General features: G+C 42.8%; 2 long non-coding RNA genes across 17 annotated transcripts in view; one reads left to right on the forward strand and one right to left on the reverse strand.

Annotated features, from left to right (window-relative positions):
• Window positions 1–16,595, forward strand: part of LOC103350765 (uncharacterized) — a 75,225-nt gene extending 58,630 nt beyond the window's left edge. For 4 of the 8 annotated variants that reach the window (XR_016212456.1, XR_016212450.1, XR_011378364.2 and 1 more), the window contains one exon: window positions 5,820–6,493. This is a non-coding gene — a long non-coding RNA (uncharacterized LOC103350765). Of the gene's footprint in view, window positions 1–883; window positions 1,170–5,819; window positions 6,494–12,841 lie in introns of those variants that run through there. The other 4 variants (XR_016212452.1, XR_016212454.1, XR_016212451.1 and 1 more) reach the window with 3 other exon arrangements.
• The window catches only part of LOC149125116 (uncharacterized), a 44,133-nt gene that overhangs the window by 15,451 nt on the left and 6,588 nt on the right, over window positions 1–22,094 (reverse strand). For 5 of the 9 annotated variants that reach the window (XR_016212447.1, XR_016212446.1, XR_016212441.1 and 2 more), the window contains exon 3: window positions 18,716–18,811. This is a non-coding gene — a long non-coding RNA (uncharacterized LOC149125116). Of the gene's footprint in view, window positions 1–6,484; window positions 6,612–10,010; window positions 10,891–18,715; window positions 18,812–22,094 lie in introns of those variants that run through there. The other 4 variants (XR_016212448.1, XR_016212443.1, XR_016212449.1 and 1 more) reach the window with 2 other exon arrangements.

Consider the following 22,094-nt stretch of genomic DNA (forward strand, 5'->3'; position numbering starts at 1 on the left):
ATTATTTTAGCACTTGTTGGGAGGATCAGCCATCTCATTCTGTAGTGATGCTTCTGACTACCTATTCATAGCACAGTCTTGGACAATTTCACGGTTGAAAGTGTTTGTCCACATAATCTATGGGGCATTGACATCCATCACATACTTCCAAATACATCTTCTGTCATCCTGAAGAGCACTTAACCATACCAGACAGTCGAATAATTGATGTTATCACTCCCATTACATGGATGAGGAATCTGAAGGAAGATTTCTTAACCTGTCTAGGCCCTACTGCCAGTATTGACTGATACGGATCTGGAGCTTCAGCTGACAGATCCCCATTAAGAAAGCCTCCCGATCACTTCTCCCTGTCAGAAGGGAAATTCAGCATATACTTTGTTTTGAAACCCATGAGAGGGATGCGTCTGCATTCTGTTGGAGGGCATTGTTTCTAAATTAATAGAGACTACTATTCCTAAACTAAAATCAATGACTAAAATGTTAAAAGTCTAAATATCGGATATCAATGTATTAAAAGAGTTGCAGGGCAGGCACTGGTGCATTGGTTAAGATGCCAGCGATGTGGCACAGTAGGCTAAGCTCCCGCCTGTGGCACCGGCATCCCATATGGGCGCCAGTTCGAGTCCTGGCTGCTCCTCTTCTGCTCCATCTCTCTACTATGGCCTGGGAAAGCAGTGGAAGATGCCCCAAGTGCTTGGGCCCTTGCACCTGCATGGAGACCTAGAAGAAGCTCCTGGCTCCTGGCTTTGAATATTCTCAGCTCTGGCTCTTATGGCCATTTGGAGAGTGAACTAGTAGATGGAAAACCTTTCTCTCTGTCTCTCTCTCTCTCTAACTCAACCTCACAAATAAATAAATCACTTTTTTTTTTTTTTTAAAGATGCCTCTTGGGATACCCACATCCCATATTGGAATGTTTGGGTTTGGGTCGTGGCTACTCGCCTTTTGATTCCAGCTTCCTGCTGCTGCACGTCCTGGGAAGCAGCAAGTGATGACTCAAGTCCTTGGGTTCCTGACACCCACAGGGGAGATCTGGACTGAGTTCCTGGCCTCAGCTGCTGTGGACAAATGGGGAGTGAACTAGTGGATGGGAGATTGGGCTCTTTCTGTCCCTGTTTCTCTGCCTTTTAAATCAATAAAAGTAAATAAATAAATTTTAAACCAGCTTCTCACCTGGCTATGGAGGCTTTTCTAATGGCAGGATGGAGGTTTTGCAGAGCACAAAGAACCTTTTAATTTTACTAACATGTTTTGAGAATTAGTCCTTAAAGAAAAACCTTCCTGGTGAAGACTGATTTGTTTGCTAATGAGATTAAACAAGGGGCCGGCACTGTGGTACAGCAGGTTAAAGCCTTGGCCTGAAGCGCCGGCATCCCATATAGGCACCGGTTCTAGTCCCAGCTGCTCCTCTTCTGATCCAGCTCTCTGCTGTGGCCTGGGAAAGCAGTGGAAGATGGCCCAAGTCCTTGGGCCCCTGCACTCATGTGGGAGGCCTGGAAGAAGCTCCTGGCTCCTGGCTTCGGATAGGCTCAGCTCCAGCTATTGCAGCCATTTGGGGCGTGAACCAGCACATGGAAGACTTCTCCCTCTATCTCTACTTCTCTCTGTAACTCCGTCTTTCAAATAAATAAAAATAAATCTTTAAAAAAAGAGAGATTAAACAAATACATTGAAAATTGGATGGCCACCACATGGGGCCGGCACTGTGGCACAGTGGGTTAAAGCCCTGGCCTGAAGCACTGGCATCCCATATGGGCGCCGGTTCTAGTCACGGCTGCTCCTCTTCCTATCCAGATCTCTGCTATGGCCTGGGAAAGCAGCGGAAGATGGCCCAGGTCCTTGGGCTCCTGCACCCGTGTGGGAGACCCAAAAGAAGCTCCTGGTTCCTGGCTTCAGATCGTCACAGCTCCAGTTGTTGTGGCCATCTGGGGAGTGAACCAGTGGATGGAAGACCTCTCTCTGTGTCTCTACTTCTCTCTGTAACTCTGTCTTTCAAATAAATAAAATAAAAATATTAAAAAAAATACAGAAGAAAACCTAAAACGAACTGTTTGGGCTTCCCAAGAGCTATCCAGAAGAAATTCATTAAATGATCAGACAGATCACAGCTAGAGTCATTTCTACCACCATTGGGAGTTTCTTGTATTACACAGTTTGTCATTGACCTGAACTTATTGGGGAAACAACCAAGCCACTGCTTTAGGAATCATCTCTGTACTCAGTGTTTTCTTAATGATCAGTGCCATGAGTTATAAATGGGACATAAAGCATTATAATGCACAATGTGTGTGTGTATTCCAGAAAACATGGTAATTCTGAAAAGGAAAGACAAAGTATTCTACAATACCACTCTTAAACGTTTGATGTAATAATTTCTTTCACAATTTTTATTTTCTACACATTATCGTATGTAACTGTATTATTAGGACTTTCTTTTCAATCTCATTTAAGATCTTTTTTTTTCTTTTTTTTTTTTGGACAGGCAGAGTGGATAGTGAGAGAGAGAGACAGAGAGAAAGGTCTTCCTTTGCCGTTGGTTCACCCTCCAATGGCCGCCACGGCTGGCGCGCTGCGGCCGACGCACCGCGCTGATCCGAAGGCAGGAGCCAGGTACTTCTCCTGGTCTCCCATGGGGTGCAGGGCCCAAGCACTTGGGCCATCCTCCACTGCCTTCCCGGGCCACAGCAGAGAGCTGGCCTGGAAGAGGGGCAACCGGGACAGAATCCGGCGCCCCGACCAGGACTAGAACCTGGTGTGCCTGCGCCGCTAGGTGGAGGATTAGCCTAGTGAGCCACGGCGCTGGCCTAAAGATCATTTTTAAAGAACAAATGTTGGGGTCCGGCGCCGTGGCTCACTTGGTTAATCCTCTGCCTGCAGCACTGGCATCCCATATGGGCGCCAGGTTCTAGTCCCGGTTGCTCCTCTTCCAGTCCAGCTCTCTGCTGTGGCCCAGGAGGGTAGTGGAGGATGATCCAAGTGCTTGGGCCCCTGCACCCCCACGGGAGACCGGGAGGAAGCACCTGGCTCCTGGCTTCAGATCAGCGTAGTTCCAGTCGTAGTGGCCATTTGGGGGGTGAACCACTGGAAGGAAGACCTTTCTCTCTCTCTCTCTCTCTCTCACTGTCTAACTCTGCCTATCAAAAAAAAAAAAAAAAAAAAAAAAGAAAAGAAAGAAAGAAAAGAAAAAAATTATTTATTTATTTGAAAGGCAGAGTTACAGAGAGGCAGAGGCAGAGAGAAAGAGAGAGGTCCTCCATTTACTGGTTCACTCCCCAAATGGCTGCAACAGCCGGAGCTGGACTGATCTGAAGCCAGGAATCAGCAGTTTCTTCTGGGTCTCCCATGTGGGTGCAGGGGCCCAAGCACTTGTGCCATCTTCTACTGCTTTCCCAGGCCATTGCAGAGAGCTGGATCAGAAGAGGTTCAGCCAAGACTCGAACTGGTGCCCATATGGGATACTGGCACTGCGACAACTTTACCCGCTACACCACAGCGCCGGCCCCCTACTTGTTGAACTTTTTATTTGGTGTGGCATTAAGCCATTGGCATAATGTAAATTAAAAATGATATCTCAAAAATGAGAAAAAAATGGAGAGAAGGAGAGAGGGGAAGGGCACAGGTGGTGGGAGAGAGGATGGGAATATCATTCTATCCTTAGAATTATATCTATGAACTATATTGATCTGTTAAAAACTAAAAATAAAATCAAATAAAAACATCATTGGCTGTTTCCATCCATGCCATTTCTAATGGGATGCTTCAACATTAAATCAATTCCATATTCTCTGAAGCACCACTGGCTATTCCTGTGAAGGGATTCCTGGGAGAATTTTGATCTGAAAGTTTATGAAGTCAGGTTTTTTGGTTTTGATACTCAAGAAGAGTCTTTTTTTTTTTTTTTTTTTTTTTTTTTTGACAGGCAGAGTGGACAGTGAGAAAGGTCTTCCTTTTGCTGTTGGTTCACCCTCCAATGGCCGCCACGGCTGGTGCACTGCAGCCGGTGCACTGTGCTGATCCGAAGGCAGGAGCCAAGTGCTTCTCCTGGTCTCCCATGGGGTGCAGTCAAGAAGAGTCTTAAAGTAGCATCAAGGATCCATGCCTTTGTTCTTAATAACTGTATCACTATATAACCATGCATTCTGAGCAAAGATTTGTCAGTGTCCTATATATTTTTAACTATAGGTTCAAAAATCACATACCCTCATTGATATGTTTTTCACTTCATGTTTTTATTTGATTACTTAACTTGTACATTTTTTCCTTAAAATTACTACATAAGAACAGAATAACTATGTAATGTTTCATTGGTAATTCCTCCATTTTCCACCAGATGTCACTAATGCTGCAATGTTCAAATTAAGATTTTTTTTCCCCCAGACTCTCAGGCTGTGGGGATGTTGAATTGTAGGCTTCACAGGCAAAACAATTGTGCTGTTGCTTAAAGTTCAGATGATCTCTTCCTTCTGTCCCAGACAAGGAAGCTCACTCCATGACTCCTCAACAAGCACACTGAGTAGAGTTTTCTCAGCCTTTTCCTCTCACCTTTTGCACCCTTTAAGCAGTGGAGGGTCCAGTGGTTTCCCTTCATGAGCTCCGCAAAACTTGAAATTTCTCACTGAGTGATTGTATTTGCAACTTCCTCAGATATTCCATCATCAGATGACAGACCAATGAATGGAAGGTCTCAAAGATGGAAGACTTTCCAGAGAGTAAGGTCTTCCATCCGATGGCTCACTCCCCAATTGGCCACTACGGCTGGAGCTGCGCCGATCCAAAGCCAGGAGTCAGGAGCTTCTTCCAGGTCTCCCATGCGGGTGCAGGGGCCCAAGGACTTGGGCCATCTTCTACTGCTTTCCCAGGCCATACCAGAGAGCTGGATTAGAAGTGGAGCAGCCTGGTCTCGAACTGGCACCCATATGTGATGCCGGCGCTTCAGGCCAGGGCGTTAACCCACTGTGTCACAGCACCAGCCCCACAAAAATCTCTTTTCTTTTTTTCCTTTTCAGGTTTTTTTTTTTTTAACTGATATTCACTTCAGTAACTTGCATCCACAGATATAAGCAGTATATAACCAGAAAGTTACAAGTAAACACAGATTACACATGCAAATTTCTGTTCACAAAGGTCACATGTGCAGGTACATGAATTAGAAGCGTGCATCTAGAATTATGCCCAAACTGGTCTTAAAATGCAGAAATGTAAAATTAAATCTTGAAAATATGAAGAGATGGTCTACACACTTCAGAAATCAAATGTTTCTGCTTCACACCTGCCAGCTGGCTCCTTCTGAGTGAGTGGGGGCTGGGTTTGCAGGGGAAGTGGGAGGCTTGGGCTGCAGGTTGTGGTCTCGGAGACTGGTACTGGGACCTGGGGAGAGCCATGAGGTGAAGGAATGAAGAGGTTGAATCCCAAAGGGTGAGTCCTCTGGAGCAAGGAACAGCCAGAAGGGCTGCTTTTTTTATGCTTATTTTATATGATTTTTATTTTTTAGAATTTCTTTGTATTTTATTTACTGAAAAGGCAGAGCAACAAAAGAGAGAAGGGAGGGAGAGACAGAGACTTCTATCTGCCGGTTCATTCTCCAAATGCCCTCAATAACTGGGGCAGGACCAGGCTAAAGCCAGAAGCCAACAATTCAATCCAGGTTTCCCATGTAAGAAGGACCCAAGTACTTCCTGTTGCCTCCCAGGGTCTGCATTAGCAGAGAGCTGCATTCGCATGAATTTTTGGAAGGCCCTAGTATATGAATGCTTCATTGCATGGATGAGGCTGGGAGTGGTGCACAAATGTTAAGATGCTCTCCATTCACTTGGCAGCTTATCTTGGAGACATTTTCATAGCAGCCCACGAAGATCTGCATCCTGCAACTGCCACCGTTCAGAGTCATGAAGGGAGAAGGGTGTGGCGAGGGAGGCCTGGATCCAGAAGGAAGGTTTTACAGCTCTTCTGATGCCCAGTGAGTCCCGGAGGAGAATCTCCCAGCAGCACTGTCTAGACCACAGAGGGAGTGCTGATGGGCATCTTGAGCTCACCGTGTGGGTCGGAGGGCCTCAGGCATGGGATTAGCTTATTACGTGCATTATCTCCATCTTCACCACAACCCTTTGAGAGTTATTGTCCCCATTTTACCAACGTGAGAAGTGACATTTAGAAAGATTCAGTTAAGTTGCCCAAGTTCAAACATCCAGTATCCACTCCAGGCCCAATTCCAAGCTCTTATTCTTTCACTCTCTCTCCTTGATTCTCAGAGGCTGGTGGAGAGGGGAGGGTCTTCTGCTCCAGCACACACAGACTTAACCTAAGGGAGGGCTGAGTACCCTGGCACTCTCAGTTGAAGACATGAGAACTTGTGGTCTTCGCATTTGAGTATCATAGTATTTGAGTATTGTGTGGAATACTTTGTTTCCTAAAAAATGCCTCCTTTTTCTTAAGCTACCTCAAACAGTTTGAGGGTGTTTTGATAATAGCAGCATTAATTTTCTTCCATCACTATGTCTTTTGTCATGTTTCCACCTGGTTTTGTAACTGAACAATAGGTTGGAATTTGTGCTTACTATATTATCCTAATCCCTCTGCTCTAGCTCTTTAAACCAATTAGAAAAGTAGACCTAGGAAGCAGAAAGAGATCGGGTTTAATGAATGCATTATCCTTGAAACCCCAGAGTTCTCTAGTAAAGCTGAACAGGACCTAGAGGCTTGGAGCTAGGACAGAAATAGCTTCTCTCCCTCCTTCTGTGAGCTAAGCAGCCCACAGAGTCACAGGCGGAAAGGCTGGATAAGCAGTCTGTCTTCCCCATCCTGGGAACAAGCCCAGCATGCTGAACTGCCCATTGAAGGAGTGGACAGCACTGTGTTTAAGTGTCACAAATTGTAGCAAGATTTCTTTGCTTTTTTTTTTTTAAAGATTTATTTATTTATTTGAAAGAGTTACAGCAAGAGAGAGAGAAAAGAGAGTTCTTGCATCTGCTGGCTCACTCCCCAAATGGCCACAATAACCAGGGCTGAGCCAGGCTGAAGCTAGGAGCCAGGAGCTTCATCCAGGTCTCCCATGAGGGTGCAGGTGCCCAAGTACTTGAGCCATCCTCCGCTGCTTTCCCAGGCACATTAGCAGGGAGCTAAATCAGAAGTGGAGTAGCCAGGACTGGAACCAGTGCCCATATGGGATGCCAGAGTGGAAGACGGCAGCTTAACCCATTGTGCCATAGCGCTGGCTACCCTTTGCTTCTTGAGATGGAGTAGAGGTTAGGCGACAGAAGCCTGCAGTGACAGTCTCACACTTGTACACAGTCTGTACTCAGAATATTTCATTGCTTGTTTTGCATTTGTTTAGGTTGTCTATATCTTCTTGATTTATTCGTGGTAGGTTAAATGAATCCAAGAATGTGTCCATTTCTTCAAGGTTTTCCAGCTTATTAGCATATAGTTTTTCATTGTAGTTTCTTATGACTCTGTTTCAACGGTGTCAGTTGTAATGCCTGTGGGGAGCAACTGAGACTAGACTAAATTACTGGAACTAGGACTAATTCTAAGCATCTGCTCTCCCACAATATGGCACTGGGGAGGAGCAAACAACTACGCAGCTGCCTCATCAGTTTGATAAGCTGCAGGAGCTGATCCTGCTCCTGATTGGAGGAGAGCAGCGTGCTCGGCGTGTGGGTAGCAGAGTTGGGATTGGTGGAAGAGGACTATAAAGGAGGAGAGAGACAACATGCACCAGGAACATCTAAGGGGAACATCCGGATAACATCTGAGCAGCGGAGATAGCAGCGGGGGGTGCCGCCCCTCCACGGAGGTGGAGGGGCCGGCAGCCAACCCGGGAAGGGCAGGCAGCTAACCCGGGACGGCGTCGTTCCTCCACGAGTGAGGCCGGCAGCTAACCCAGAAGAGCCGGGCAGAAAGAACAGCTCAGGGTCTAGTGTCATTCCTCCGCGAATGGGGGAGCGACAAATGCCTCCTTTTTGATCTCTAATTTTGAGTTTTGTTTTTTTTTTTTTGTTATTCTGGCTAGCGGTTTATCTTGTTTATCTTCTCAAAAAAACAACTTTTTGGTTTGTTGATCTTTTGTGTTATTCCTTTAGTTTCTTTCTTTTTTTTTTAGATTTATTTGAAAGACAGAGTTATTGGCCAGCGACGTGGCTCACTAGGCTAATCCGCCACCTGAGGTGCCGGTACTCCAGGTTCTAGTCCCGGTTGGGGCGCTGGTTCTGTTCCGATTGCTCCTCTTCCAGTCCAGCTCTCTGCTGTGGCCCGGGAGTGCAGTGGAGGATGGCCCAAGTGCTTGGGCCCTGCACCTGCATGGGAGACCAGGAGAAGCACCTGGCTCCTGGCTTCGGATCGGCACAGCGCGCTGGCAGTAGTGGCCATTTGGGGGGGTGAACCAACGGAAGAAAGACCTCTCTATCTCTCTCTCTCACTAACTCTGCCTGTCCAAAAAAAAAAAAAAAAAAAAAAAGACAGACAGACAGACAGAAAGAGTTACAGAGAGGTAGAGACAGAGAGAGGTCTTCCCGCTGGTTCACTCCCCAGATGGCTGCAACGGCTGGAGCTGCGCCGATCCGATGCCAGGAGCCAGGAACCTCCTCTGGGAAATGTGGAGTTATCGAGAGGCAGAGGCAGAGAGGCAGAGAGAGGTCTTCCATGTGCTGGTTCATTCCCCAAATGGCCGCAATGGCTGGAGCTGAGCCAATCAGAATCCAGGAGCCAAGAGCTTCTGTACCCCACACGGGTACAGGGGCCCAAACACTTGGGCCATCTTCCACTGCTTTCCCAGGCCACAGCAGAGAGCTGGATCAGAAGAGGAGCAGCCGGGACTTCAGGCCAGGGCTTTAACTCGCTGCACCACAGCGCCAGCCCCCCTTTAGTTTCAATTTCATTTATTTCTGCTGTGATCCTTATTATTGCTTGCCTCGTGCTGATTTGGGGTTTGGTTTGTTCTTGTTTTTCTAAGTTCTCAGGATGCATAATTAGATCTTTGAGGCACTTTTTTTTCTTTTTTTTTTTTTAATGTAAGCACTTAATGCTATAAACTTCCCTTGCTTGACAGGACATATGGCCATGCAAGTTGTTCATTGATTTTTCTAAACAGACATCTGAAATTCTGATTTCACATTCTGCTAATTGTGAAAATGCATCTCAGCACCCAACAGCAGAACTCAAGTCACCTAAACTCAGGGATGTCAGGAGCTCTTATGATAAAATATCTGGAAAGGTGCAAGCATAAGGCTTTAGTTTCAAACTTAACTGGAAGGAAATGTTCTGCTATTTGGTGAAAAAGATAAAAAGGTCCTTACAGCCTTGTCTCTAGTGTTGAGAAATCGTAGTTCTTGTTATTGGGATTTTTTTTTTCTTTTTTCTTCTCACTATTTGTTGAATTCTTAGTGCAGAGTTAAGTTTATGATTATAAAATAAACTGAAAGTATGTAATTGTAAAAATTAAAAAAAAAAAACTAAGACGGGAGGAGGGGGGAAGGTAGGAGTGTGGGTGGGAAGGATCACTATGTTCCTAAATCTGTATATATGAAATTTGTTCACCTTCTATAAATAAAAAATTATTTAAAAAAGATAAAAAGGAACATCTTTCGAAATGCTCACAGTCGTTTCCTAATTTATGTGGTCTGTAAGACAGTGTGTTTTCATGGTTTTATAAAATCTACGAAATTTTTAAAAAAAAAATCATAACAAGAGCATGCACATTTCTTCCTGATCCTGTTTTCTCCTTGTAAACAAAACAAATTCCAGTAGATAAAACTTAGTAAGGAAAAGCTCAAAAAATCAAACTATCCAATAGGAAAAGTGGAAACGTGACACTTTTTTCTCCATGAGATGGTGTTATTTGGTATATGAAGTCCCAGGAAAACCCATTTCTCAAGAGTTGACAGCAACCTCAAGATAATCTAGATGTTCAAATTATGAGACAACTGCAGCTATTATTATTATGTTGTATACATGCTCATAATAAAAAAAGTAGGCGATCACAACACAGAATTATAAATTATTTTATAATGGGAATTTCAGCTCTGAAAAATATCAGAAATTTAGTGGCTGGGTTGAAAAACACAATTGAGATGACAAATGGAAGATCGGTGAGTTTGAAAATAGATCAAGATTGGATTTAATGTCTGAAAAAGAAGTGAAAACAAACTGAAAATATTAACAGGGCCTAGGAGTTGTGGACAACCTCAAAAGGTTTTATTTCAAAATTCAAGGAGTCCTTGAATGACAGAAGACAGACAATGGGGAAGAAAAAAAAAAGTAGGAAGTAACAATAGCTGAAATATTTATAGATTTGCCAAACAAAAAATGTCCAAATTCAAGAAGTTCAGAAAATGCCAAACAGAACAGATGCAAAGAAAACCCTGCTTTGACACATTATACTCAAACTTTCAAAATTCAATAACAAGGAAAATTGTGAAAGCAGTGAAAGGAAAGGAAAAATGACATGCAAGTAGCTGAGCAATAAGGAGTGATCACAGACAACTCAGAAATCACGCAGATCAGGAAACAGAGCGATACCCTTAAGGTGCTGAAAGGAAAGCATTAGCCACCCCCCCCCCCAATCCATGTTCAGTGATAATAGACAACAGCTTTGAACATTGACAGGAGGGGCCGGCGCCATGGCGCACTAGGTTAATCGTCCGCCTACGGCGCCAGCATCCCATATGGGCGCAGGGTTCTAGTCCCGGCTGCTCCTCTTCCAGTCCAGCTCTCTGCTGTGGCCTGGGATAGCAACAGAGGATGGCCCAGGTGCTTGGGCCCCTTCACCCGCATGGGAGACCAGGAAGAAATTCCTGGCTTTTGGATCAGCGCAGCTCTGGCCATTGTGGCCATTTGGAGAATGAACCAACGGAAGGAAGACCTTTCTCTGTCTCTGTCTGTCTCTCTCTCTACCTGTCAAATAAAAAAATAAATTAAAAAAATTAAAAAAAAAAAAGAAAATTGACAGGAAATATAGATCACTTCAGATAAAATAAGAAAATGTGTTAGGACCAGTGAGATGAAATAAAACAGCATTAGAGAGAAACTTAGATTTTCAAAAATGAATGAAAAGATTTAGGTATGTTTATGTCATGTGGAATATACCTAAATGCATTTGACTTTCTAAAATTTCAAGGTGATCTTCCTTAACATTTTCTGAATGTCACCATTTGCCACAACTGATAACAAAGCAGGCAGAGACAGGAGAGTGCTTCCCAACAGGAGAACTGCTCTCACTTCCTTCAAGCAATGCATCTGGCCCCTGTACAGGAGTCGGCAACATTTGCCCGGCTCTGTTTTGTATGACTTGTTTTTCCTCCTACAGTGCAGTTGTGGGTGAAACAGGGGCGCTGTGAAGGACAATGTCCAGGGTGTACTGTGGTCATCATTATGAACATCTCGCCTACTCCACCGCAGTGTCAGGAACCACAGCAATGGAAGCCGTTCCTCCAGCGGCACAGAAGGATGACACAGGCTCAGTTCAGTTCTGACATCTCGGGGAAGGGAAGACCTTTCCCAAACCCTCTGTAGTTGATGTAACAGCTCAGTGCAATGCCTGACCCTGGGGTGGATCCTGTCCCAGAAAGGGAGCACAACGATATTCAACACATAAAACTAGAACACGGATGGTGGTCCTACAGGAAGTATCCCGATTCTTAGGAACTACCTAGGTATGTAAGATAAAGGGCCAGAATACATGTAACTGAAAATCGGTATTCTCATACTCATATCTACAGAGAGACACAGAGAAAAGAAACGATGAGGCCCGTGGGTAAAATGGTACCAGCCAGGTAAATCCAGTACAGGGCCCCTGGTAAACGGCATTCCCTGTACTATTCTGTAATTTTATATATGTTGACAGTTCCTCCCGTAGACAAAAAAAAAATAATTTATTAAAATAACATCAATTTTGAAAAACCTGAAAACCACAAAAACCACTGTGTTGCAAAGTAGTGAGAACTGGAGGGGATACAGTAAATTCCAAAAAGAATTACCAGCTTGTGAAAACCACTTTTTTAAAATGAAACACCACAAGTATGAACATTTGAGAGAGCTTAAGTATTGAAACTAATATGCTTTCCTCCTGCTTCATATTCTGCAGTACTTGCTTTTTATAAATAAGAGATGTACAGGATATGTAAAAAAACATTCTCGAACATAGCATTTTTTAATTTAATTTTTTTTTATTTGACAGGCAGTTAGACAGTGAGAGAGAGAGACAGAAAGGTCTTCCTTCTGTTGGTTCAGCCCCCAAACAGCCGCTAAGGCCAGCGCGCTAAGCCAATCCGAAGCCAGGAGCCAGGTGCTTCCTCCTGGTCTCCTATGCAGTTGCAGGGGCCCAAGCACTTGAGCCATCCTCCACTACCCTCCTGGGCCACAGCAGAGAGCTGGACTGGAAGAGGAGCAACCAGGACTAGAACCCGGCACCCATATGGGATGCCGGTGCTGCAGGTGGAGGATTAACCAAGTGAGCCACAGTGCCGGCCCCCGAACATAGTATTTTTAAGTACTTTCCTTCTCCTTCTCTCTGTCTTCCCATCTCATTTCCTTTGTTTTTCCTTCCAGCTTCTGTCTCTCTGTCTGTTTCCATATGTGTACCTCTACCTCAGTCTGTCTCTATTTTTCATTTTGCCTAAGTTATGAAATGGAAGCTTAATTTTAAGCCCACAAACACACTGGCACAGCTGGTAAGCTCCTTGGCGAAGATATGGAGGAGGATGTTTTTGGAGTAGGCCTCCTCTTTGGCCAGATTAATGTATCTAATCAAATTAAATGATAGCCCAAAATAGATGAATTAGCCAATAGCTCATTTCAAATCAACCAATGCAGCTAAATTTTCAATATTCTTCCTATTTTTCTCAAGGTATTTGGATAGATTCAGCAACATCAAAATATGAGCTGGAAAGATACAGAAAAATAATGCAAGAAAATAAGGCATGGCACAGCAAACAACAGGTGGCTCTGTGATATGCAGTTTGGGAAGCAGACACACTCCCTGAAGTATTCCTGCCTGGTGTTTTGAAAAAATAAACAAAAATTGACACATCATTGGCCCAACTATTCAAAAAAGGAGAGAGAAGATCCAAATCAATAAAATTAGATATGAAAAAGGAAATCTAATGATAGACACCACAGAAATAAAAAGAATCACTAGATATAAAGAGCTGTATACCAACAGAAGAAATGGACAGATTCGTGGACACATACAAACTACCTAAATTGAGCCATGAATACATAGAAAACCTAAACAGACCCATAACCAAGATGGAAATTGAATCAGTAATAAAGGCCCTCCCATAAAAGAAAAGCCCAGGACGGACCAGATGGATTTACTGCTGAATTCTACCAGACATTTAAAGAAGAACTAACTTCAATCCTTCTCAAGCTATTCAAAATAATTGAAAGGGAGGGAATTCTCCCAAATTCTTTCTATGAAGCCAGCATTACCTTAATTCCTAAACCTGAAAAAGATGCAACAGAAAAAGAGAATTACAGATCAATTTCCCTGATGAACATCGATGCAAAACTCCTCAATAAAATTCTAGCCAATCAAATCCAACAACATATCAGAGAGATCTCCCACCCAGACCAAGTGGGATTTATTCCTGGTATACAGGGATGGTTCAACATTCTCAAATCAATCATTGTGATACATCACATTAACAAGTCGAGGAACAAAAACCATATGATTATCTCAATACATGTGGAGAAAGCATTTGATAAAATACAATACCCTTGTATGGTGAAAACTCTAAGCAAACTGGGTATAGAAGGAACATTCCTCAACATAGTCAAGGCAATTTATGACAAACCCATGGCCAGCATCCTACTGAATGGGGAAAAGTTGGAAGCATTCCCACTGAGTTCCAGTACCAGATAGGGATGCCCACTCTCTTCATTGCTATTTAGTATAGTCCTGAAAGTTTTAGCCAGAGCCATTAGGCAAGAAAAAGAAATCAAAGGGATACAAATTGGGGAGGAGGAAGTTAAACTAACCCTATCTGCAGATGACCTGATTCTATATATAGAGGATCCAAAAAACTCCACTAAGAGACTATTGGAACTCATAGAAGAGTTTGGTAAAGTAGCAGGATATAAAGTCAATACAAAAAAACCAACAGCCTTTGTATACACCGACAACACCACAGCGGAGAAAGAACTTCTTAGATTAATTTCATTCACAATAGCTACAAAAAATTCAAATAAATTGGAATAAATTTAACCAAGGATGTCAAAGAGCTCTACAATGAGAATTAGAAAACATTAAAGATAGAAGATCTAGAAAAAAATATGAAATTCATATGGAGGCACAGGAGACCTTGAATAGCTAAAACAATCTCATACAACAAAAATAAAACCAGAAACATTAGAATATCGGATTTCAAGACATACTACAAGGCATTTATAATCAAAACAGCCTAGTACTGGTATAAAAATAGATGGATAGACCAATGGAACAGAATAGAAACATCAGAAATCAACCCAAACATCTACAACCAACTTTTATTTGATCAAGGAGCTAAAACTAATCCTTGGAGCAAGGACAGTCTCTTCAACAAATGGTGCTGGGAAAACTGGATTTCCACATGCAGAAGCATGAAGCAAGACCCCTACCTTACACCTTACACAAAAATCCACTCAAAATGGATTAAAGATCTAAATCTATGATTTGATACCATCAAATTATTAGAGAACATTGGAGAAACCCTGCAAGACATTGGCACAGGAAAATACTTCTTGGAAAAGACCCCAGAGGCACAGGCAGTCAAAGCCAATATTAACAAATGGGATTACATCAAATCGAGAAGTTTCTGTACGGCAAAAGAAATAGTCAGGAAAGTGAAGAGGACACCAACAGAATGGGAGAAATTATTTGCAAATTATGTAATTGATAGAAGATTAATAACCAAAATCTACAAAGAAATCAAGAAACTCCACAACAACAAAATAAACAACCCAGTTTAGAGATGGGCCAAGGACTTAGACATTTTTCAAGAGAGGAAATCCAAATGGCCAATAGATACATGAAAAAATGTTCAGGATCACTAGCCATCAGAGAAATGGAAATCAAAACCATAATGAGGTTTCACCTCACCCCAGTGAGAAACAGCTTTCATACAGAAATCAACAAACAACAAATGCTGGCAAGGATATGGGGAAAAAGGTACCCTAACCCACTGTTGGTGGGAATGAAAACTGGTAAAGGCATTATGGAATACAGTTTGGAGATACCTCAGAAATCTGAATATAATCCTACCATATGACCCAGCCATCCCACTACTCAGAATTTACCCAAGGGAAATTAAATTGGCAAATAAAAGAGCTATTTGTATTTCCATGTTTACTGCAGCTCAATTCACATAGCTAAGACATGGAATCAACCTAAATGCTCATTAACAGAAGACTGGATAAAGAAATTATAGAATATGTACTCCATGGAATACTATACAGCAGTAAAAAAAATCTAGTCATTTGCAACAAAATGGATGAATCTGGAAAACACCATACTTAGCGAAATAAGCCAGTCCCATAGGGGCAAGTATCATATGTTCTCCCTAATCTGTGACAGCAAAGAGAACACCTAAAAGGAAACCTGTGGAAGTGAAATTGACGCTATGAGAAGCAATGACTTGAACAGCCCTAGTCTTGACTGTTGAGGAATGGTTTATTATTTTATTTTTTTTACTATTTTCTTTTTCTACTTAATACCATTGGTTAAATTCTTTACTTAACACAGAATTATTCATAGGTGTTTAAATCCAATTGAAAAGAGATCCCAGTAAAAAATAAGAGTGGGAATAAGAAAGAGAGGAGCTGTACAGTTCGGCACACATTCCCACAGACTTACCCTTAAGAGGAAAGCTAAAAACTTGCCATGGGACACCAAATCCCATTAAGCTGGGTGGTACTGATGCCATCTTACATGTTAAAGTGATCATTTTAAGTGTGTAACGGATCATATAGATAGAATTAAGTGTTAAAGGGATCACACAATAAGACAAAGTGTCTGGTAATAACAATTGATAGAATTAAAAAGGAGAGAATGATCCAACATGGGAAGCAGGCCACACAGCAGACTCATAGAATGACAAACGCCTTAAGCAGAACTCTGACCTCAGAATCAGCCCTTAAGGCATTCGGATCTGGCTGAAAAGCCCATGAGAACATTTCAGGCATGGAAAGCAAAGACACCGTGGCAAAAAATGATCTACACGAAGGATCTCTGTGAGAAAGGGACCATCAAAGAAGGATGTACTTTTCTCTGAAGGGAGGAGAGAACTTCCACTTTGAATATGGCCCTGTCTAAATAAGATTGGAGTTGGTGAACTCAAGAGGCTTCCATAGCCTTGGTAGCTCATGACAAGAGCCTCAGGTGATGAATGATATCATAAATAAGAGTGCTAATTGTTAAATCAACAACAGGAGTCACTGTGCACTTGCTCCCCATGAGGGACCTCTGTCCTTCATGAGTTGTACTATGAGAATTGACAGTAAAACTTGTCTTCAAACAGTACTTTATACTTTGTGTGTCTGTGTGGGTGCAAACTGTTGAAATCTTAGTATATACTAAATTGATCTTCTGTATATAAAGGTAATTAAAAATGAATCCTAATGAAGAATGGGATGGGAGAGGGAGTGGGAGGCAGGATGGGAATGGGGGTGGGAGGGTGGGTATGGGGGAAGAACCGTTATATTCCTAAAGCTGTACCTATGAAATTTGTACTCATTAAATAAAAGCTTTCTAAAAAAACAGTAGTGCTAAGGAGGCTAGAAGTCCATCATCAGGCAACCCCCCTGTTTCAGCCTTTCTTCCTGGCTTGTGGACAATATCTTCTCACTGTGCCACTGCATGAGAAAGAGGAACAGGTCAGGGCTTCAACATGGGAGCCTGGTGAGTACACAATTCAGTCCATAGCAGTCTATTTTCATTCATTTCCTTGAAAACTACCCTTTCCACCTTAAATATCCAGTAGAAGAGAGAGTATGATTTTCTTCATTTCTTCCCTCAAATTTCTAAAATGTCTATATGGAAAAAAGGTTGTGTAGTGGCAAAGGCAGGAACTATGGAATCAAACTATGTGCTTTTAGATCCCTCTTCATTATTTCCTATGGATATGACCTGGAAAATCAATTATTCTAATAAAGCCTCCATGTCTTCATCTGTAAAACAGAGATGATGGTCAAAGTACCTCAGAGGGTTGTCCTGACTTTTACTGAGCTAATAGTACCAAAAAACTCAGTCTGGTCCCAACTTGATCTGGCTGGGTGGGAATGAACAGTCTATGGCAGAGTGATAACAGTTACTATCATCACAATAAGTAATGTGATCTACGAAGTTAACACAGTGCTGAGGGGGTACCATGGTCATCATGATTCCATTCCTAATGTTTCCAGTGACCTCTGCTGGGGGAAGCTAAGAAAGGAGAAGACCATCATGTTGTTCCAAAGGGGAACACACTGTTGTTGCTACTGATGCAGTCTTAGCATTCATTGCCGACAGCCTGCTGAGCTATTTTATACAATGTAACTGGGCGTGATTGGTGATAATACTAGAATAGGCATGGGTTATCAGCTAAGCTTGCTACGTGTCATCGTGTCTAACTGTGTTCCTAGAGTGTTCTTTGGGCTAAAAGCAAAATGCCCCTCAGCAGCTGCAGAGGGAATCAATGCAAGAGACACGGGGCTTCGGAAAGGGAGAAGACAACAGCGCTGGGAGAGTGCAGACTGCCCTGTGGGAGGATCAGCACCCCAGCTCCCCTGACTGCCGGTGGGGTCCAAGGGCTATAATGTTTCTTCCCAACCTTCCTACATGGTTTTCTGCATCTGCCTAGCCCATGGCCTAATCCCAATGTGTACTTCTTAAAACTTTCTGAGTGTGTACTGTTGAAATCTTTGGGACAATATGTTAAGATGTTTTAGTTATGTTTTTCTGAATAGACTATAGATGAGACTGCTGCTGCAGTCTCCTCTCTCTTCCCTCCCTCTGGTCCATCTCAAGAAGCAAAAGGTGGTCAGAGCTATGGTGCAGAGGGTTAAGCCACCATCTGCAGTGCAGTATCCCATATGAGTTCAAGTCTCAGCTGCTCTACTTCCAATGCAGTTCCCTGCTAATGTGCTTGAGAAAGCAGCAGATGATGGTCCAAGTGTGTGGATTACATGGGAGACCCGGATGAAGCTCCTGGCTCCTGGCTTCAGCCTGTCCCAGCCTTTGTCATTGTAGGCATTTGGGAAATGAACCAGCCAAAGAAAGATTCTCTCTCTTTGTCTCTCCCTCTCTTACTGTAACTCTTTCAAATAAATAAATAAATAAATCCTTAAAAAAAAAAAGAAGCAAAAAAGATCTTTCTACAATTTTTTGAGGTTGAAGCACAGTGCTGTCTACCCCTTCAATGGGCAGTTCAGCATACAGCAGTGAATACTGTTGGCTTTCAAAGACATAACCACGCAGAATGGAAAGATTTTTAGAGATCTGATTTTAGAAAATACAAATAATAGAATTTAAAACAGAAAGGACAGTTTCCATTCTACAGTAATTCCAACATAAATTTTATCATACTCACATTGAATACAATTATATCTAATACAGCTTAATAATTCAATAAAATTGAGCAAAAATAATTATTTACAACTTAAACCAAAAATTAATTCCTCAAAATCTCTCTAAACTGAACTTGATTACTGAACACTTTTTCTGAGTAGTTGGAAAATTATGTTTCACTACTGTGCAGATTCATACCTGATTTCTTCTTTAGACAACATATAGTCAAGGTACTGGAGAGTCTTCCATCTTTGAGTCCCTCCATTCATGGTCTGTCATCTGATGATGGAATACCTGAGGAAGATGTAAATACAATCACTCAGTGAGAAACTGTCAAGTTTTGCAAAGCCCATGAAGGGAAACCACTGGACCCTCCACTGGTGAAAGATTGCAAAAGGTGAGAGGAAAAGGCTAAGGAAACACTCTAGTCCATGTGCTTGTTGGGGGGTCACAGAGTGAGCTTCCTTGTCTGGGGACAGAAGGAAGAAATCTGAACTTTAAACAAGAGCACAGTTGTTTTATCCATGAAGCCCACAGTTCAACTTCCTTACTAATATTACAGTCATAGAACCTGAAGATGAAGAAAAAAAATTCACCTTAACTTGAACATTGCAGCATTAGTGACACCTGGTGGAAAATGGAGGAGTTACAATAAAGCATAATATGGCTATTCTGATCTTTCATGTGTAGTAAATTTAAGAAAAAAATGTACCAGCTAAGTAATCAAATGAAAACACAAAGTGGGGGCCGGTGCTGTGGCTTAGCAGGAAAGCCTCTGTCTGCAGTGCAGCATTCCATATGGGCACTGGTTTGAGTCCCGGTTGCCCCACTTCCGATCCAGCTCTCTGCTATGGCCTGGGAAAGCAGTGAAAGATGGCCCAAGTCCTTGGGCCCCTGAACCCATGTGGGAGATCCGGAAAAAGCTCCTGGCTCCTGGCTTCAGCTCAGCTCAGTTCTGGCCATTGCGACCATTTGGGGAGTGAACCAGTGAATGGAAGACTTCTCTCATTCTCTCTTCCTCTGCATCTCTGTAACTCTTTCATATTAATAAATAAATCTTAAAGAAAAAAACCCACAAAGTGTAAAACATGTCCATGAGGATATATGGCTTTTGAACCTATAGCTTAAAAATATAGGACAGGGGCTAGTGCTGTGGCACAGCAGGTAAAGCTACCGCCTGCCGTGCCAGCATCCCATATGGGTGCCAGTTCAAGACCTGGCTACTTCACTTCTGATCCAGCTCTCTGCTTTGGCTGAGGAAAGCAGTGGAAGATGGCTCAAGTGCTTGGGCCCTTGTGCCCATGTGGGTGACCCAGAAGAAGCTCCTGGCTCCTGGCTTTGGATCAGGCCAGCTCCGGCCATAGAGGACATTTGGGAAGTGAACCAGCAGACAGAAGAACTTTCTATCTGTCTCTCCCTCTCTTTGTCTGTATCTCCACCTCTCAAATAAATAACATTTCTTTAAAAAAGAAGATAATGATGTTCCTTTCCTCCCTCCCTCCCTCCTTGTCCCTCCCCCTTTCTCCCTTTCTTTTTTTCTCCTTCCTTCCTTCCTTCCCTCCCTCCTTCCTTTCATTTTTTTTTTTTAATTTGACAGGTAGAGTTATAGACAGTGAGAGAGACAGAGAGAAAGGTCTTCCTTCCATTGGTTCACCCCCCAAATGGCTGCTATATCTGATGCTGTGCCGATCCGAAGCCAGGAGCTAGGTGCTTTCTTCCGGTCTCCCATGTGGATGCAGGGACCCAAACACTTGGGCCATCCTCCACTGCCCTCCTGGGCCACAGCAGAGAGCTGGACTGGAAGAGGAGCAACCGGGACTAGAACCTGGCGCCCATATGGGATGCCAGCACTGCAGGCAGAGGATTAACCAAGTGAGCCATGGTGCCGGCCCCTCTTTCTTTCATTTTTGAGATAACATATTTTTAATTTACATTACAGCCAAGAGCTTAATGTACCAAATAAAAAGTTAACAAGTAAAAAAGCAAAAAGACCTAGTTTAGTGGCAATATTGGCAAGGGATATAAACAATAATTTAATGGAAAAATGACCCTTTTACCCATATACAGTAAATTTTAAAGTAACCACAGATCATTAAAACTATAGTAGTACAACATTCTTAATGACTGGTTTGACAAAGATATAAAACAATGTTTGACAAAACTATATTTGCAGCAATAAAGATTCACACATGCATTTGGGTTTTTTTCCCCCCCCAAAGAAACCTTTTATTTAAGGAATACAAACTTCATGCATTTCCTAAGTACAACTTTAGGAATACAGTGATTCTTCCCACCATACCTGCCCTCCCACCAACACTCCCAACCCTCTTCCTCCTCCCTCTTCCATTCCCAGTCTCATTCTCCACTAAAATCCGTTTTCAATTTTCTTTATACACAGAAGACCAACTTTATACTAAGTAAAGAGTTCAACAATTTGCAGGAAACGAAACAAAGCAAGAAAACAACAAAAAAATTTGACAGTTGAGACAAGGACTGTTCGAAGTCATTGCATCTTGAAGTTCCTTTCACTTCTTTTCTTTTTTAGAAACTTAATTAACTTTAAAGAAGCATGCAAGAATGATACATCTTTTGGGGCTGGCGCTATGGTGCAGTGGGTTAACACCCTGGCCTGAAGCACCGGTATCCCATATGGGTGCCGATTCGAGACCCAGCTGCTTCACTTCCTGTCCAGCTCTCTGCTATGGCCCGGGAAAGAAGTAGAAATGGCCCAACTCCTTGTGCCCCTGCACACACGTGGGAGACCCAGAAGAATCTCCTGGCTCCTGGCTTCGGATTAGCACAGCTCTGGCTGTTGGGGCCATCTGGGGAGTGAACCAGCAGATGGAAGACCTCTCTCTCTCTTTCTCTCTCTCTCTCTCTCTCTGCCTCTCCTCTGTGTAACTCTGACTTTCAAATAAATAAATCTTAAAAAAAAGAGAATGATACATCTTTTGCTAGCACTTAGACATAACTATAACTTGTGAGACATAAGAATATCCTCCACTTAATACATTAAAAGCAAGTCCTTGAGAATGAGTTTTATCATTAATTAAGGAAGTACCTAAGAAAACAAGCAATGGAGTTGGAAACTTGGGCATAACTAAAATTTATGAGACCTAAGAACATCCTCCACTTAATACTGTAAAACAAAACAAATCTTTGAGAACAAGTTTTACTTTATTTATTTGAAAATCAGAGTTACACAGAGAGAGGAGAGACAGAGAAAGAAAGGTCTTCCATACGATGGTTCACTCCCCAGTTGGCTGCAACGGCCAGAGCTGCGCTGATCCAAAGCCAGGAGCCAGGAGCTTCTTCTGGGTCTCCCACGTGGGTGCAGGGGCCCAAAGACTTGGGCCATCTTCTACTGCTGTCCCAGGCGATAGCAGAGAGCTGGATGGGAAGTGAAGCAGCCGGGTCTCGAACTGGTACCCATATGGGATGCCAGCACTTCAAGCCAGGGCATTAACTTGCTGTGCCAAAGCACCAGTCCCAAGTTTTACTATTAACTCTCATAATTCAACTCTTTGAAGACAGAGGTCCTGCATGGGAAGTTAGTGCACAGTGACTCCTGTTGTTA

This window comes from Oryctolagus cuniculus, chromosome 8, assembly GCF_051225735.1.
Source record: "Oryctolagus cuniculus isolate XC-2025 breed Fujian yellow rabbit chromosome 8, ASM5122573v1, whole genome shotgun sequence".
Taxonomy (NCBI): Eukaryota; Metazoa; Chordata; class Mammalia; order Lagomorpha; family Leporidae; genus Oryctolagus; species Oryctolagus cuniculus.